General features: G+C 36.7%; 3 long non-coding RNA genes across 3 annotated transcripts; all 3 read left to right on the plus strand.

Annotated features, from left to right (window-relative positions):
* Nucleotides 1-5,389: 5,389 nt before the first annotated feature.
* LOC148632179 (uncharacterized) lies at nucleotides 5,390-6,368 on the plus strand. Its single transcript, XR_015934452.1, has 3 exons — nucleotides 5,390-5,453; nucleotides 5,821-5,917; nucleotides 6,147-6,368. It is a non-coding gene; the product is annotated as an uncharacterized LOC148632179 (long non-coding RNA).
* A 3,472-nt stretch (nucleotides 6,369-9,840) lies between these two features.
* Nucleotides 9,841-12,158, plus strand: LOC148632180 (uncharacterized). The gene is made up of 5 exons (XR_015934450.1): nucleotides 9,841-9,886; nucleotides 10,944-11,043; nucleotides 11,182-11,243; nucleotides 11,611-11,707; nucleotides 11,937-12,158. It is a non-coding gene; the product is annotated as an uncharacterized LOC148632180 (long non-coding RNA).
* Nucleotides 12,159-15,630: 3,472 nt separating this feature from the next.
* Nucleotides 15,631-17,948, plus strand: LOC148632181 (uncharacterized). The gene is made up of 5 exons (XR_015934449.1): nucleotides 15,631-15,676; nucleotides 16,734-16,833; nucleotides 16,972-17,033; nucleotides 17,401-17,497; nucleotides 17,727-17,948. It is a non-coding gene; the product is annotated as an uncharacterized LOC148632181 (long non-coding RNA).
* Nucleotides 17,949-18,641: the final 693 nt, after the last annotated feature.

Consider the following 18,641-nt stretch of genomic DNA (forward strand, 5'->3'; position numbering starts at 1 on the left):
TTTTGCTAGTTATAAAGTACAATAATCATCATTACATGATCTAAGACTACTGAAGTATAAGCTGTGTCCCTGACTGATTAATTAGCAAATTCATCTTTGTAGAGTGAGCTACTATCTATTCAGTGGCATTTCCTTAAAACAACTGTATTCCCACATTCTGAATATGGAGTGAGATCATGTAGAGAATGTTGGACTTGTAATAACTAATTGAAGGATAATAATAATCAACGAAAGTGCTTAAAAGTATCAACAAATGCCTTCAAAGTACTTGACACGTACTTTGCTTTCAAAAGTGAAACATAATTAATGCTTACGTAAGATTTCTCTTGACTTCTCAGGAGTATACTAACTCCAAGGACAAGTAACATCACAAACCATTATTTAAGTGCTGATGTTGGAGCTGCAATACTACTACCAAGACAAAAAATGATACAGGTAACACTGCTTTCAGATTTCTAAGAAATGCTAAAATAGTATGTTTACAGAGCATTCAGAGTTGAGAATATGACAAGTTCCTACCATCTCAAACACTGCCAATCTAGAACAAAAAGAAAGTACTTGAACGCCTGCAGTAATCGAACACAAACCAGAACATATCAGTGCATGACAATGAAATGTAGTCACAAAATGATTCTACCCTTTCAAGTCCCAAAAAGGACCGAGGAACTTACCGGAGGCGATACCTGGATTTCAAACAGAGTACAATGTAGCCACTGTAAGGGAGAAGATCACAGAGAGTTCTTCTCAGATTGCTCAGAGTCAGCCCCAGCACCCTGTCCTGACTGAAGCAGACAAAGTGGTCAAACAGGTAGGTAGAAATGAGTAAGGAACAGAGAGTATGCTTATTCTTGCATTGTTTTGTTCGTCTGTCAAAGAAAAGAGTGCTTCTGACTTTTGTCAATGTTCATCTTTATTTTAGGAGAAGAACAAACGGTGGTATCACACTTTGCTCAAGTGTATGATACCATGTGTGTACAGCAGACATCACCAAAGGAACAGGAGACACCTGAGTAGAGAACAAGAATATGAAAAGACTGATGAAAAAAAGCACCAGGAGAAATCCATTGAATATGCACAATCTCGTCCAGTATTTCAATGAAAAGTTTCAGTGTTGTTTTTAGTGTCGTCATATTGCATACATTTAAAACAATGTGTCTTGTTTAATGAACAATTTCATTTACTTTAGTAAAAAGTGTTGTTTACTGTAGTCCTAGCATGGATGCAATTGTTAGAAAAAAGTTGAATGAAAAACTGAATGTTTCATACAATATGGGTTTGTGTTAACCCACACACCTAAGTGAAATGTTTGATTACGTTTACAAGACATAACACATAGTTCAGTTGAGTGTGAAAGGGAATAACAGAGAAAGTCACAAACAAAACATTTGTGAAGGACTTGATGAATGTTTTTTCTTTAGAAATTACAAAAAATAAAGAATTTTTCAACAAGATGTCTTTCTATAGCGAGTTTCATTTGAGATAGTCTTTTTTTAGAAGTGCAAGAGTGGTATTCCCTACAACTTATTCCCCAATTTGATCATTCTCAGAAATTAGGAGACGGAAACCACACCTACTGTAATATTAGACCTTGTAACAAGGCAACTAGGTTTCAATGGCTTAAAAGGTGCAGAAAGAGGCTCATGTATAATGACCTCCAGTGTCCCACAGGTTTCCCAAATCATTTCTTAGAGTATGGTCTGTCTGGTTTAGCTGAAGAATCAGCGAAGGTAAGTTTCAGGAAGAGCATCTGATTTCTTTCAATAAAGCAGAACAGAGAAAAAACACACAATACAAAATCATGAGAATTTGTATCCATATGACACTTTGACTCGAATACTTTTATCAGACCTACACAGAGTATATACTGTACACACTTTTTCAGCCCAGGTTTATACATTTGGAACTGCCATTTGTAGGTGTTTTTGTGTCTTAGCTCAACACTGTGAAACCTGTAGTTACAAACATGGAGGAATAAGACATGAAGACATATATTGTACCTCTGACCGGCCTACCTTCCAAGAGGTGAAAGATGAAACTTTTCGTTTATCGTCAACTCAGTGAATGTCTTTAAACTTTCGAAAACTGTAACAAAGAATAAGTTAAAAAACTTATTTTCATTGGACCCACAGAAAAGTCAAAGTTGTCCATAGAAATGCCCGTCTAAATCAGAAATCTACAGCACAAAGGCAGTGGCCTTTCGGGACATAAAAATGAAATTACACTTTACTCAGACGAATTGCCCTTGGTCACGGACATCTTGCTATCAGTCACTACAAAGATGTTTTCTCTCGTGCCATGGCTTGCCTGACTTGCTTCTTCTGCTGGATGGCTTCTGGTCGCTGGTCAGGATCGACAGCCAGCATGTCCTGGAGCAGTGTCCTTAGCTCCGTGCTTATGGCTCTATTTACTTTCAGGGGGATGTGGAACTGCAGCCAGGGGTTCTCATGCAGGGCCTCTCCAACAGGCCCTGACAGACATATGCTCCTGTATCGGAAACACACTTTAGTTCAATTCTAAAATATTTCTCATAGGACTGAAGGAACCTTTGCCTGTTAAGAGTTAACAATTAGGTCCTCAAGAACTGTTTTACGGTTTTCTACACTCCTGGCTGGCCAAGGTCTCTTTAAGGTCTCTTAAGTGGAGGTGTAACTCATGTATCCTACATGTGATTTAGCAACATGAAAGGGAATAGCTTCTTATCGGATTATGGTCTTGGTTAACTGCCTAAGGCTGACCTAAGTGCCTAACTTTCTGACTTTGTTTATACCTTATATGTTAAGAAGCTTCTTCTGACCAATCAGAAATGTATGCTTTATGTATGAACATTTTGCTCATCAAAGTGAGTGAGAGACAAGGTTAACAGAAATTAGCCACGGCAGTAAATGACAGCATATTTTTGGGTTCTTAAATGGTCTCTACCTGGCACACCTGCAGTGCAAACTGACACACACTGTTTAGAGAAACAGCTACTCTATTACTAATATTAATGAAACATTTCTTATTCTATGGAACAAAAACAAACAGTAAAACTAAAACACAGATCTCTTAGCTTCCTATTTCATGAACCAGATGACTGAATGACCAAGCCTAACTAGTAGCCAGAACCCCAGTTAACCCTCCGTAACACAAACTTTAACCACACGACAGGAACTCTTTCAAACTGAGTGAAAATCATAAATGGATCCATAACTTTACATCAATTTACTATGTTGTGCCAATACCTGCATTTACATTTAGAACGAATGATGTCATAGAACCAGCATCACACCAGTTCCAGGTGTCTCCAAGGAGACAACAGAACTTCAGTTGTGTTTGCTAAAATACACACTTTGAAACATACTGTAACACTTAGTTAACATGTCTGGTTTAGTTGAAGAATCGGCTAAGGTAAGTTTCAGCGTTTAATGGTGGGATGGCACCTGTGCTTTTTTCCCCCAACCGCTAGAATATGATTCGCACCAAACCCAAAAGAAATACTGCACAGTTCAGGAACTTCATCAACCTAGCAACTGTAAAATAAGCTTACAAACAACTGAATTGAAATGCCAAAAAGTTCAGAGAAAGGCACAAACTATGTTTACTTGGGGTTTACAAAATTAAAGCTAACTAAAACTGTAATGATAAACAATCATGCTGCCAATGGACAGAGAAATATCATGTTTTTTGAATAATGTATTATTTGTTATATAGGAACCCAGTATAAGGGAATCCCTTGCGATCCTGTCTGCAGAGATAAAGGTAAGTATTTTTTTCTCTTTAGCTCTGTCACTCCAAGAAATATAATGAACATAAATATATTTGCCAATCTTTTCATAGTAATCCAAACAACTCTGCGTGCATCTGACATTTGTAATATTTATCTACCGCAGTATAACTCTTCTGGCAAGGCGATTGGTATTGTACCTTGAAAGAAAACTGATTGGAAATGTCATGTACTCTATGGTTTCTATTGATGTCAAGTGGCAAATGTTGACTGGTGATGTTATGTGAATCTTAGGAAATGGTCATTTTTCAATCTAGTCTATGTTTCTCAGAATTTGAGACAGAGTGGTCAATCTCTGCAATCCGAGCTGAGGGTATTTCTTGGAATGGAAAGGTAAGAGCAACGTGTTCTTTGATATTCTCTTAAGACTCTTCGCCAGATTTTACGATGAAAAATGTAAATAATATTAACAAACATTATTTTATATAGTGCCTTGAAAGGTGGCTTCTTTACAGAATGACAAAACCAACTACAATAAATAATACACAAGATATGCATGATGACAATACACAGTTAGAGGAGACAGTAGATGGTCATTGTCAGTGTATCCTGAAGGTAGTTTTCCAATTTTTTGGAACGGGGTAAAAGAGGCCACCTCTACTAGAATCTTTGTCCTAACCAAAAATGTAACAAAGTATAATAATAATATTAAAAATAATAATAATAAACTTTATTTATAGGGCACCTTTCATACAAATAGTGCTTTGGTGCTTTAAAAAGCAAGCGTAAAAATAAAATATTAAAATTGAGAGATATACTTTCAGTTGTCAAGGAAAATACAGCAATACAGTAAAGCAACATACATGTCAATTAAATAAATAAAAATTAGGAAAGTCGTAATAAAATAAGAACAATTAAAGAGAACTAAAAAAAGAAACAGAAATAGAAAGAACAAAGAACCACTTTAACTAAAAGCAACATTTTCAAATGTTTTTTAAAACAATGTACCGAGCTTGACTGCCTAATAAAAAGTGGAAGTGAGTTTCATAATTTAGAAGCATAAAAACAAAAAGCAGCCTCTCCACTCTTTCTGCATTTCACATGTGGTATTTGCAGTAGGCCAGTATGTGCAGATCTCAGGTCACGTATAGGAACATATGAAGACAGACATTCAGTAAGGTACAGACGTGCTAGGTCGCTTAAAGCTTTAAAAACAAGTAAAAGAACTTTCAAATTTATCCTAGATAATACAGGTGACCAGTGAAGTTTTTTCAAAATAGGAATGATATTCTCTTTCTTGTATTTGTTAGGATCTGTGCTACTGCATTTCGAACAAGTAGTAAGGGATTTATTGTTTTCTTGGGAAGCCCACAAAACAGAGCATTATAATCATATCCACATCAATGTGAGCAATGGAGAAGTCAAATTAACGTGTCTAAATATCATCTAGTTCTATCCCAGGGAAGAGGGCTGTTGCCTACACAGACGACAAGACACAAAACGCTCAACTGTGCAAAACACGCATAAGGACATCAGTCAGGAGGAACAAGGTAAAGTGTTTTTTCTTCTTCACCATGGTCATGTAGTTTCACTCCAAGCACTGTCATATGAAATAACTGTGGAAACGACCTCCCCAACATTTTGGGTTGTTGCATTTTGCTTCAGTGAATTTTAACCTTTTCTTTTAGACATTAAGAGGAAGTACACATTCACCCTTGGTAGAGATTCAGTTGTTCTACGAGATGTCAAGGTGAGAATTAACCACTTCAGGCATAAGTCAATCCACATGACCGGAAATGGGGCTATGAACAGGATATGGGGATTTTGCTAGTTATAAAGTACAATAATCATCATTAAATGATCTAAGACTACTGAAGTATAAGCTGTGTCCCTGACTGATTAATTAGCAAATTCATCTTCGTAGAGTGGAGCTACACTGAATATGGAGTGAGATCATGTAGGGAATAATGGACTTGTAATAACTAATTGAAGGATAATAATAATCAACGAAAGTGCTTAAAAGTATCAACAAATGCCTTCAAAGTACTTGACACGTACTTTGCTTTCAAAAGTGAAACATAATTAATGCTTACGTAAGATTTCTCTTGACTTCTCAGGAGTATACTAACTCCAAGGACAAGTAACATCACAAACCATTATTTAAGTGCTGATGTTGGAGCTGCAATACTACTACCAAGACAAAAAATGATACAGGTAACACTGCTTTCAGATTTCTAAGAATTTCTAAAATAGTATGTTTACAGAGCATTCAGAGTCTCATAGAGAAAATAAGTTGAGAATATGACAAGTTCCTACCATCTCAAACACTGCCAATCTAGAACAAAAAGAAAGTACTTGAACGCCTGCAGTAATCGAACACAAACCAGAACATATCAGTGCATGACAATGAAATGTAGTCACAAAATGATTCTACCCTTTCAAGTCCCAAAAAAGACCGAGGAACTTACCGGAGGCGATACCTGGATTTCAAACAGAGTACAATGTAGCCACTGTAGGGGAGAAGATCACAGAGAGCTCTTCTCAGATTGCTCAGAGTCAGCCCCAGCACCCTGTCCTGACTGAAGCAGACAAAGTGGTCAAACAGGTAGGTAGAAATGAGTAAGGAACAGAGAGTATGGTTATTCTTGCATTGTTTTGTTCGTCTGTCAAAGAAAAGAGTGCTTCTGACTTTTGTCAATGTTCATCTTTATTTTAGGAGAAGAACAAACGGTGGTATCACACTTTGATCAAGTGTATGATACCATGTGTGTACAGCAGACATCACCAAAGGAACAGGAGACACCTGAGTAGAGAACAAGAATATGAAAAGACTGATGAAAAAAGGCACCAGGAGAAATCCATTGAATATGCACAATCTCGTCCAGTATTTCAATGAAAAGTTTCAGTGTTGTTTTTAGTGTCGTCGTATTGCATACATTTAAAACAATGTGTCTTGTTTAATGAACAATTTCATTTACTTTAGTAAAAAGTGTTGTTTACTGTAGTCCTAGCATGGATGCAATTGTTAGAAAAAACGTGAATGAAAAACTGAATTTTTCATATTATATGGGTTTGTGTTAACCCACACACCTAAGTGAAATGTTTGATTACGTTTACAAGACATAACACATAGTTCAGTTGAGTGTGAAAGGGAACAACAGAGAAAGTCACAAACAAAACATTTGTGAAGGACTTGATGAATGTTTTTTCTTTAGAAATGACAAAAAATAAAGACTTTTTCAACAAGATGTCTTTCTATAGCGAGTTTCATTTGAGATAGTCTTTTCTTAGAAGTGCAAGAGTGGTATTCCCTACAACTTATTCCCCAATTTGATCATTCTCAGAAATTAGGAGACGGAAACCACACCTACTGTAATATTAGACCTTGTAACAAGGCAACTAGGTTTCAATGGCTTAAAAGGTGCAGAAAGAGGCTCATGTATAATGACCTCCAGTGTCCCACAGGTTTCCCAAATCATTTCTTAGAGTATGGAAAAAGAGGAAATAAAGTGTCTACAGAAAGCGTATACCCCCTTGAACTTTGTTCAGTTTGTTGCGCCAGTGCCAGAGTTTCATGCAATTAAATGAGGACCTCTCTCTCACACCACATATGTTATACTTTCAATGGGAAAAAAGGAAATATTACAATTGTATACATTTTCACCCACATGTTAATATTTGGTAGAAGCCCTTTTCACAGCAATTTCAGCTGTGAGTCTGTTGGTAATGGGCTCCACCACCTCTGCACCAACAAGATTTGATAATATTTGAGAATTTCAGAAGTCTGTCTGGTTTAGCTGAAGAATCAGCTAAGGTAAGTTTCAGGAAGAGCATCTGATTTCTTTCAATAAAGCAGATCAGAGAAAAAACACACAATACAAAATCATGAGAATTTGTATCCATATGACACTTTGACTCGAATACTTTTATCAGACCTACACAGAGTATATACTGTACACACTTTTTCAGCCCAGGTTTATACATTTGGAACTGCCATTTGTAGGTGTTTTTGTGTCTTAGCTCAACACTGTGAAACCTGTAGTTACAAACATGGAGGATGAAGACATGAAGACATATATTGTACCTCTGACCGGCCTACCTTCCAAGAGGTGAAAGATGAAACTTTTCCTTTATCGTCAACTCAGTGAATGTCTTTAAACTTTCGAAAACTGTAACAAAGAATAAGTTAAAAAACTTATTTTCATTGGACCCACAGAAAAGTCAAAGTTGTCCATAGAAATGCCCGTCTAAATCAGAAATCTACAGCACAAAGGCAGTGGCCTTTCGGGACATAAAAATGAAATCAGACTTTACTCAGACGAATTGCCCTTGGTCACGGACATCTTGCTATCAGTCACTACAAAGATGTTTTCTCTCGTGCCATGGCTTGCCTGACTTGCTTCTTCTGCTGGATGGCTTCTGGTCGCTGGTCAGGATCGACAGCCAGCATGTCCTGGAGCAGTGTCCTTAGCTCCGTGCTTATGGCTCTATTTACTTTCAGGGGGATGTGGAACTGCAGCCAGGGGTTCTCATGCAGGGCCTCTCCAACAGGCCCTGACAGACATATGCTCCTGTATCGGAAACACACTTTAGTTCAATTCTAAAATATTTCTCATAGGACTGAAGGAACCTTTGCCTGTTAAGAGTTAACAATTAGGTCCTCAAGAACTGTTTTACGGTTTTCTACACTCCTGGCTGGCCAAGGTCTCTTTAAGGTCTCTTAAGTGGAGGTGTAACTCATGTATCCTACATGTGATTTAGCAACATGAAAGGGAATAGCTTCTTATCGGATTATGGTCTTGGTTAACTGCCTAAGGCTGACCTAAGTGCCTAACTTTCTGACTTTGTTTATACCTTATATGTTAAGAAGCTTCTTCTGACCAATCAGAAATGTATGCTTTATGTATGAACATTTTGCTCATCAAAGTGAGTGAGAGACAAGGTTAACAGAAATTAGCCACGGCAGTAAATGACAGCATATTTTTGGGTTCTTAAATGGTCTCTACCTGGCACACCTGCAGTGCAAACTGACACACACTGTTTAGAGAAACAGCTACTCTATTACTAATATTAATGAAACATTTCTTATTCTATGGAACAAAAACAAACAGTAAAACTAAAACACAGATCTCTTAGCTTCCTATTTCATGAACCAGATGACTGAATGACCAAGCCTAACTAGTAGCCAGAACCCCAGTTAACCCTCCGTAACACAAACTTTAACCACACGACAGGAACTCTTTCAAACTGAGTGAAAATCATAAATGGATCCATAACTTTACATCAATTTACTATGTTGTGCCAATACCTGCATTTACATTTAGAACGAATGATGTCATAGAACCAGCATCACACCAGTTCCAGGTGTCTCCAAGGAGACAACAGAACTTCAGTTGTGTTTGCTAAAATACACACTTTGAAACATACTGTAACACTTAGTTAACATGTCTGGTTTAGTTGAAGAATCGGCTAAGGTAAGTTTCAGCGTTTAATGGTGGGATGGCACCTGTGCTTTTTTCCCCCAACCGCTAGAATATGATTCGCACCAAACCCAAAAGAAATACTGCACAGTTCAGGAACTTCATCAACCTAGCAACTGTAAAATAAGCTTACAAACAACTGAATTGAAATGCCAAAAAGTTCAGAGAAAGGCACAAACTATGTTTACTTGGGGTTTACAAAATTAAAGCTAACTAAAACTGTAATGATAAACAATCATGCTGCCAATGGACAGAGAAATATCATGTTTTTTGAATAATGTATTATTTGTTATATAGGAACCCAGTATAAGGGAATCCCTTGCGATCCTGTCTGCAGAGATAAAGGTAAGTATTTTTTTCTCTTTAGCTCTGTCACTCCAAGAAATATAATGAACATAAATATATTTGCCAATCTTTTCATAGTAATCCAAACAACTCTGCGTGCATCTGACATTTGTAATATTTATCTACCGCAGTATAACTCTTCTGGCAAGGCGATTGGTATTGTACCTTGAAAGAAAACTGATTGGAAATGTCATGTACTCTATGGTTTCTATTGATGTCAAGTGGCAAATGTTGACTGGTGATGTTATGTGAATCTTAGGAAATGGTCATTTTTCAATCTAGTCTATGTTTCTCAGAATTTGAGACAGAGTGGTCAATCTCTGCAATCCGAGCTGAGGGTATTTCTTGGAATGGAAAGGTAAGAGCAACGTGTTCTTTGATATTCTCTTAAGACTCTTCGCCAGATTTTACGATGAAAAATGTAAATAATATTAACAAACATTATTTTATATAGTGCCTTGAAAGGTGGCTTCTTTACAGAATGACAAAACCAACTACAATAAATAATACACAAGATATGCATGATGACAATACACAGTTAGAGGAGACAGTAGATGGTCATTGTCAGTGTATCCTGAAGGTAGTTTTCCAATTTTTTGGAACGGGGTAAAAGAGGCCACCTCTACTAGAATCTTTGTCCTAACCAAAAATGTAACAAAGTATAATAATAATATTAAAAATAATAATAATAAACTTTATTTATAGGGCACCTTTCATACAAATAGTGCTTTGGTGCTTTAAAAAGCAAGCGTAAAAATAAAATATTAAAATTGAGAGATATACTTTCAGTTGTCAAGGAAAATACAGCAATACAGTAAAGCAACATACATGTCAATTAAATAAATAAAAATTAGGAAAGTCGTAATAAAATAAGAACAATTAAAGAGAACTAAAAAAAGAAACAGAAATAGAAAGAACAAAGAACCACTTTAACTAAAAGCAACATTTTCAAATGTTTTTTAAAACAATGTACCGAGCTTGACTGCCTAATAAAAAGTGGAAGTGAGTTTCATAATTTAGAAGCATAAAAACAAAAAGCAGCCTCTCCACTCTTTCTGCATTTCACATGTGGTATTTGCAGTAGGCCAGTATGTGCAGATCTCAGGTCACGTATAGGAACATATGAAGACAGACATTCAGTAAGGTACAGACGTGCTAGGTCGCTTAAAGCTTTAAAAACAAGTAAAAGAACTTTCAAATTTATCCTAGATAATACAGGTGACCAGTGAAGTTTTTTCAAAATAGGAATGATATTCTCTTTCTTGTATTTGTTAGGATCTGTGCTACTGCATTTCGAACAAGTAGTAAGGGATTTATTGTTTTCTTGGGAAGCCCACAAAACAGAGCATTATAATCATATCCACATCAATGTGAGCAATGGAGAAGTCAAATTAACGTGTCTAAATATCATCTAGTTCTATCCCAGGGAAGAGGGCTGTTGCCTACACAGACGACAAGACACAAAACGCTCAACTGTGCAAAACACGCATAAGGACATCAGTCAGGAGGAACAAGGTAAAGTGTTTTTTCTTCTTCACCATGGTCATGTAGTTTCACTCCAAGCACTGTCATATGAAATAACTGTGGAAACGACCTCCCCAACATTTTGGGTTGTTGCATTTTGCTTCAGTGAATTTTAACCTTTTCTTTTAGACATTAAGAGGAAGGACACATTCACCCTTGGTAGAGATTCAGTTGTTCTACGAGATGTCAAGGTGAGAATTAACCACTTCAGGCATAAGTCAATCCACATGACCGGAAATGGGGCTATGAACAGGATATGGGGATTTTGCTAGTTATAAAGTACAATAATCATCATTAAATGATCTAAGACTACTGAAGTATAAGCTGTGTCCCTGACTGATTAATTAGCAAATTCATCTTCGTAGAGTGGAGCTACACTGAATATGGAGTGAGATCATGTAGGGAATAATGGACTTGTAATAACTAATTGAAGGATAATAATAATCAACGAAAGTGCTTAAAAGTATCAACAAATGCCTTCAAAGTACTTGACACGTACTTTGCTTTCAAAAGTGAAACATAATTAATGCTTACGTAAGATTTCTCTTGACTTCTCAGGAGTATACTAACTCCAAGGACAAGTAACATCACAAACCATTATTTAAGTGCTGATGTTGGAGCTGCAATACTACTACCAAGACAAAAAATGATACAGGTAACACTGCTTTCAGATTTCTAAGAATTGCTAAAATAGTATGTTTACAGAGCATTCAGAGTCTCATAGAGAAAATAAGTTGAGAATATGACAAGTTCCTACCATCTCAAACACTGCCAATCTAGAACAAAAAGAAAGTACTTGAACGCCTGCAGTAATCGAACACAAACCAGAACATATCAGTGCATGACAATGAAATGTAGTCACAAAATGATTCTACCCTTTCAAGTCCCAAAAAAGACCGAGGAACTTACCGGAGGCGATACCTGGATTTCAAACAGAGTACAATGTAGCCACTGTAGGGGAGAAGATCACAGAGAGCTCTTCTCAGATTGCTCAGAGTCAGCCCCAGCACCCTGTCCTGACTGAAGCAGACAAAGTGGTCAAACAGGTAGGTAGAAATGAGTAAGGAACAGAGAGTATGGTTATTCTTGCATTGTTTTGTTCGTCTGTCAAAGAAAAGAGTGCTTCTGACTTTTGTCAATGTTCATCTTTATTTTAGGAGAAGAACAAACGGTGGTATCACACTTTGATCAAGTGTATGATACCATGTGTGTACAGCAGACATCACCAAAGGAACAGGAGACACCTGAGTAGAGAACAAGAATATGAAAAGACTGATGAAAAAAGGCACCAGGAGAAATCCATTGAATATGCACAATCTCGTCCAGTATTTCAATGAAAAGTTTCAGTGTTGTTTTTAGTGTCGTCGTATTGCATACATTTAAAACAATGTGTCTTGTTTAATGAACAATTTCATTTACTTTAGTAAAAAGTGTTGTTTACTGTAGTCCTAGCATGGATGCAATTGTTAGAAAAAACGTGAATGAAAAACTGAATTTTTCATATTATATGGGTTTGTGTTAACCCACACACCTAAGTGAAATGTTTGATTACGTTTACAAGACATAACACATAGTTCAGTTGAGTGTGAAAGGGAACAACAGAGAAAGTCACAAACAAAACATTTGTGAAGGACTTGATGAATGTGTTTTCTTTAGAAATGACAAAAAATAAAGACTTTTTCAACAAGATGTCTTTCTATAGCGAGTTTCATTTGAGATAGTCTTTTCTTAGAAGTGCAAGAGTGGTATTCCCTACAACTTATTCCCCAATTTGATCATTCTCAGAAATTAGGAGACGGAAACCACACCTACTGTAATATTAGACCTTGTAACAAGGCAACTAGGTTTCAATGGCTTAAAAGGTGCAGAAAGAGGCTCATGTATAATGACCTCCAGTGTCCCACAGGTTTCCCAAATCATTTCTTAGAGTATGGAAAAAGAGGAAATAAAGTGTCTACAGAAAGCGTATACCCCCTTGAACTTTGTTCAGTTTGTTGCGCCAGTGCCAGAGTTTCATGCAATTAAATGAGGACCTCTCTCTCACACCACATATGTTATACTTTCAATGGGAAAAAAGGAAATATTACAATTGTATACATTTTCACCCACATGTTAATATTTGGTAGAAGCCCTTTTCACAGCAATTTCAGCTGTGAGTCTGTTGGTAATGGGCTCCACCACCTCTGCACCAACAAGATTTGATAATATTTGAGAATTTCAGAAGTCTGTCTGGTTTAGCTGAAGAATCAGCTAAGGTAAGTTTCAGGAAGAGCATCTGATTTCTTTCAATAAAGCAGATCAGAGAAAAAACACACAATACAAAATCATGAGAATTTGTATCCATATGACACTTTGACTCGAATACTTTTATCAGACCTACACAGAGTATATACTGTACACACTTTTTCAGCCCAGGTTTATACATTTGGAACTGCCATTTGTAGGTGTTTTTGTGTCTTAGCTCAACACTGTGAAACCTGTAGTTACAAACATGGAGGATGAAGACATGAAGACATATATTGTACCTCTGACCGGCCTACCTTCCAAGAGGTGAAAGATGAAACTTTTCCTTTATCGTCAACTCAGTGAATGTCTTTAAACTTTCGAAAACTGTAACAAAGAATAAGTTAAAAAACTTATTTTCATTGGACCCACAGAAAAGTCAAAGTTGTCCATAGAAATGCCCGTCTAAATCAGAAATCTACAGCACAAAGGCAGTGGCCTTTCGGGACATAAAAATGAAATCAGACTTTACTCAGACGAATTGCCCTTGGTCACGGACATCTTGCTATCAGTCACTACAAAGATGTTTTCTCTCGTGCCATGGCTTGCCTGACTTGCTTCTTCTGCTGGATGGCTTCTGGTCGCTGGTCAGGATCGACAGCCAGCATGTCCTGGAGCAGTGTCCTTAGCTCCGTGCTTATGGCTCTATTTACTTTCAGGGGGATGTGGAACTGCAGCCAGGGGTTCTCATGCAGGGCCTCTCCAACAGGCCCTGACAGACATATGCTCCTGTATCGGAAACACACTTTAGTTCAATTCTAAAATATTTCTCATAGGACTGAAGGAACCTTTGCCTGTTAAGAGTTAACAATTAGGTCCTCAAGAACTGTTTTACGGTTTTCTACACTCCTGGCTGGCCAAGGTCTCTTTAAGGTCTCTTAAGTGGAGGTGTAACTCATGTATCCTACATGTGATTTAGCAACATGAAAGGGAATAGCTTCTTATCGGATTATGGTCTTGGTTAACTGCCTAAGGCTGACCTAAGTGCCTAACTTTCTGACTTTGTTTATACCTTATATGTTAAGAAGCTTCTTCTGACCAATCAGAAATGTATGCTTTATGTATGAACATTTTGCTCATCAAAGTGAGTGAGAGACAAGGTTAACAGAAATTAGCCACGGCAGTAAATGACAGCATATTTTTGGGTTCTTAAATGGTCTCTACCTGGCACACCTGCAGTGCAAACTGACACACACTGTTTAGAGAAACAGCTACTCTATTACTAATATTAATGAAACATTTCTTATTCTATGGAACAAAAACAAACAGTAAAACTAAAACACAGATCTCTTAGCTTCCTATTTCATGAACCAGATGACTGAATGACCAAGCCTAACTAGTAGCCAGAACCCCAGTTAACCCTCCGTAACACAAACTTTAACCACACGACAGGAACTCTTTCAAACTGAGTGAAAATCATAAATGGATCCATAACTTTACATCAATTTACTATGTTGTGCCAATACCTGCATTTACATTTAGAACGAATGATGTCATAGAACCAGCATCACACCAGTTCCAGGTGTCTCCAAGGAGACAACAGAACTTCAGTTGTGTTTGCTAAAATACACACTTTGAAACATACTGTAACACTTAGTTAACATGTCTGGTTTAGTTGAAGAATCGGCTAAGGTAAGTTTCAGCGTTTAATGGTGGGATGGCACCTGTGCTTTTTTCCCCCAACCGCTAGAATATGATTCGCACCAAACCCAAAAGAAATACTGCACAGTTCAGGAACTTCATCAACCTAGCAACTGTAAAATAAGCTTACAAACAACTGAATTGAAATGCCAAAAAGTTCAGAGAAAGGCACAAACTATGTTTACTTGGGGTTTACAAAATTAAAGCTAACTAAAACTGTAATGATAAACAATCATGCTGCCAATGGACAGAGAAATATCATGTTTTTTGAATAATGTATTATTTGTTATATAGGAACCCAGTATAAGGGAATCCCTTGCGATCCTGTCTGCAGAGATAAAGGTAAGTATTTTTTTCTCTTTAGCTCTGTCACTCCAAGAAATATAATGAACATAAATATATTTGCCAATCTTTTCATAGTAATCCAAACAACTCTGCGTGCATCTGACATTTGTAATATTTATCTACCGCAGTATAACTCTTCTGGCAAGGCGATTGGTATTGTACCTTGAAAGAAAACTGATTGGAAATGTCATGTACTCTATGGTTTCTATTGATGTCAAGTGGCAAATGTTGACTGGTGATGTTATGTGAATCTTAGGAAATGGTCATTTTTCAATCTAGTCTATGTTTCTCAGAATTTGAGACAGAGTGGTCAATCTCTGCAATCCGAGCTGAGGGTATTTCTTGGAATGGAAAGGTAAGAGCAACGTGTTCTTTGATATTCTCTTAAGACTCTTCGCCAGATTTTACGATGAAAAATGTAAATAATATTAACAAACATTATTTTATATAGTGCCTTGAAAGGTGGCTTCTTTACAGAATGACAAAACCAACTACAATAAATAATACACAAGATATGCATGATGACAATACACAGTTAGAGGAGACAGTAGATGGTCATTGTCAGTGTATCCTGAAGGTAGTTTTCCAATTTTTTGGAACGGGGTAAAAGAGGCCACCTCTACTAGAATCTTTGTCCTAACCAAAAATGTAACAAAGTATAATAATAATATTAAAAATAATAATAATAAACTTTATTTATAGGGCACCTTTCATACAAATAGTGCTTTGGTGCTTTAAAAAGCAAGCGTAAAAATAAAATATTAAAATTGAGAGATATACTTTCAGTTGTCAAGGAAAATACAGCAATACAGTAAAGCAACATACATGTCAATTAAATAAATAAAAATTAGGAAAGTCGTAATAAAATAAGAACAATTAAAGAGAACTAAAAAAAGAAACAGAAATAGAAAGAACAAAGAACCACTTTAACTAAAAGCAACATTTTCAAATGTTTTTTAAAACAATGTACCGAGCTTGACTGCCTAATAAAAAGTGGAAGTGAGTTTCATAATTTAGAAGCATAAAAACAAAAAGCAGCCTCTCCACTCTTTCTGCATTTCACATGTGGTATTTGCAGTAGGCCAGTATGTGCAGATCTCAGGTCACGTATAGGAACATATGAAGACAGACATTCAGTAAGGTACAGACGTGCTAGGTCGCTTAAAGCTTTAAAAACAAGTAAAAGAACTTTCAAATTTATCCTAGATAATACAGGTGACCAGTGAAGTTTTTTCAAAATAGGAATGATATTCTCTTTCTTGTATTTGTTAGGATCTGTGCTACTGCATTTCGAACAAGTAGTAAGGGATTTATTGTTTTCTTGGGAAGCCCACAAAACAGAGCATTATAATCATATCCACATCAATGTGAGCAATGGAGAAGTCAAATTAACGTGTCTAAATATCATCTAGTTCTATCCCAGGGAAGAGGGCTGTTGCCTACACAGACGACAAGACACAAAACGCTCAACTGTGCAAAACACGCATAAGGACATCAGTCAGGAGGAACAAGGTAAAGTGTTTTTTCTTCTTCACCATGGTCATGTAGTTTCACTCCAAGCACTGTCATATGAAATAACTGTGGAAACGACCTCCCCAACATTTTGGGTTGTTGCATTTTGCTTCAGTGAATTTTAACCTTTTCTTTTAGACATTAAGAGGAAGGACACATTCACCCTTGGTAGAGATTCAGTTGTTCTACGAGATGTCAAGGTGAGAATTAACCACTTCAGGCATAAGTCAATCCACATGACCGGAAATGGGGCTATGAACAGGATATGGGGATTTTGCTAGTTATAAAGTACAATAATCATCATTAAATGATCTAAGACTACTGAAGTATAAGCTGTGTCCCTGACTGATTAATTAGCAAATTCATCTTCGTAGAGTGGAGCTACACTGAATATGGAGTGAGATCATGTAGGGAATAATGGACTTGTAATAACTAATTGAAGGATAATAATAATCAACGAAAGTGCTTAAAAGTATCAACAAATGCCTTCAAAGTACTTGACACGTACTTTGCTTTCAAAAGTGAAACATAATTAATGCTTACGTAAGATTTCTCTTGACTTCTCAGGAGTATACTAACTCCAAGGACAAGTAACATCACAAACCATTATTTAAGTGCTGATGTTGGAGCTGCAATACTACTACCAAGACAAAAAATGATACAGGTAACACTGCTTTCAGATTTCTAAGAATTGCTAAAATAGTATGTTTACAGAGCATTCAGAGTCTCATAGAGAAAATAAGTTGAGAATATGACAAGTTCCTACCATCTCAAACACTGCCAATCTAGAACAAAAAGAAAGTACTTGAACGCCTGCAGTAATCGAACACAAACCAGAACATATCAGTGCATGACAATGAAATGTAGTCACAAAATGATTCTACCCTTTCAAGTCCCAAAAAAGACCGAGGAACTTACCGGAGGCGATACCTGGATTTCAAACAGAGTACAATGTAGCCACTGTAGGGGAGAAGATCACAGAGAGCTCTTCTCAGATTGCTCAGAGTCAGCCCCAGCACCCTGTCCTGACTGAAGCAGACAAAGTGGTCAAACAGGTAGGTAGAAATGAGTAAGGAACAGAGAGTATGGTTATTCTTGCATTGTTTTGTTCGTCTGTCAAAGAAAAGAGTGCTTCTGACTTTTGTCAATGTTCATCTTTATTTTAGGAGAAGAACAAACGGTGGTATCACACTTTGATCAAGTGTATGATACCATGTGTGTACAGCAGACATCACCAAAGGAACAGGAGACACCTGAGTAGAGAACAAGAATATGAAAAGACTGATGAAAAAAGGCACCAGGAGAAATCCATTGAATATGCACAATCTCGTCCAGTATTTCAATGAAAAGTTTCAGTGTTGTTTTTAGTGTCGTCGTATTGCATACATTTAAAACAATGTGTCTTGTTTAATGAACAATTTCATTTACTTTAGTAAAAAGTGTTGTTTACTGTAGTCCTAGCATGGATGCAATTGTTAGAAAAAACGTGAATGAAAAACTGAATTTTTCATATTATATGGGTTTGTGTTAACCCACACACCTAAGTGAAATGTTTGATTACGTTTACAAGACATAACACATAGTTCAGTTGAGTGTGAAAGGGAACAACAGAGAAAGTCACAAACAAAACATTTGTGAAGGACTTGATGAATGTGTTTTCTTTAGAAATGACAAAAAATAAAGACTTTTTCAACAAGATGTCTTTCTATAGCGAGTTTCATTTGAGATAGTCTTTTCTTAGAAGTGCAAGAGTGGTATTCCCTACAACTTATTCCCCAATTTGATCATTCTCAGAAATTAGGAGACGG

This window comes from Lepisosteus platostomus, unplaced genomic scaffold (assembly GCF_059453375.1).
Source record: "Lepisosteus platostomus isolate fLepPlt1 unplaced genomic scaffold, fLepPlt1.hap1 Scaffold_65_H1, whole genome shotgun sequence".
NCBI classification, from domain to species: Eukaryota; Metazoa; Chordata; class Actinopteri; order Semionotiformes; family Lepisosteidae; genus Lepisosteus; species Lepisosteus platostomus.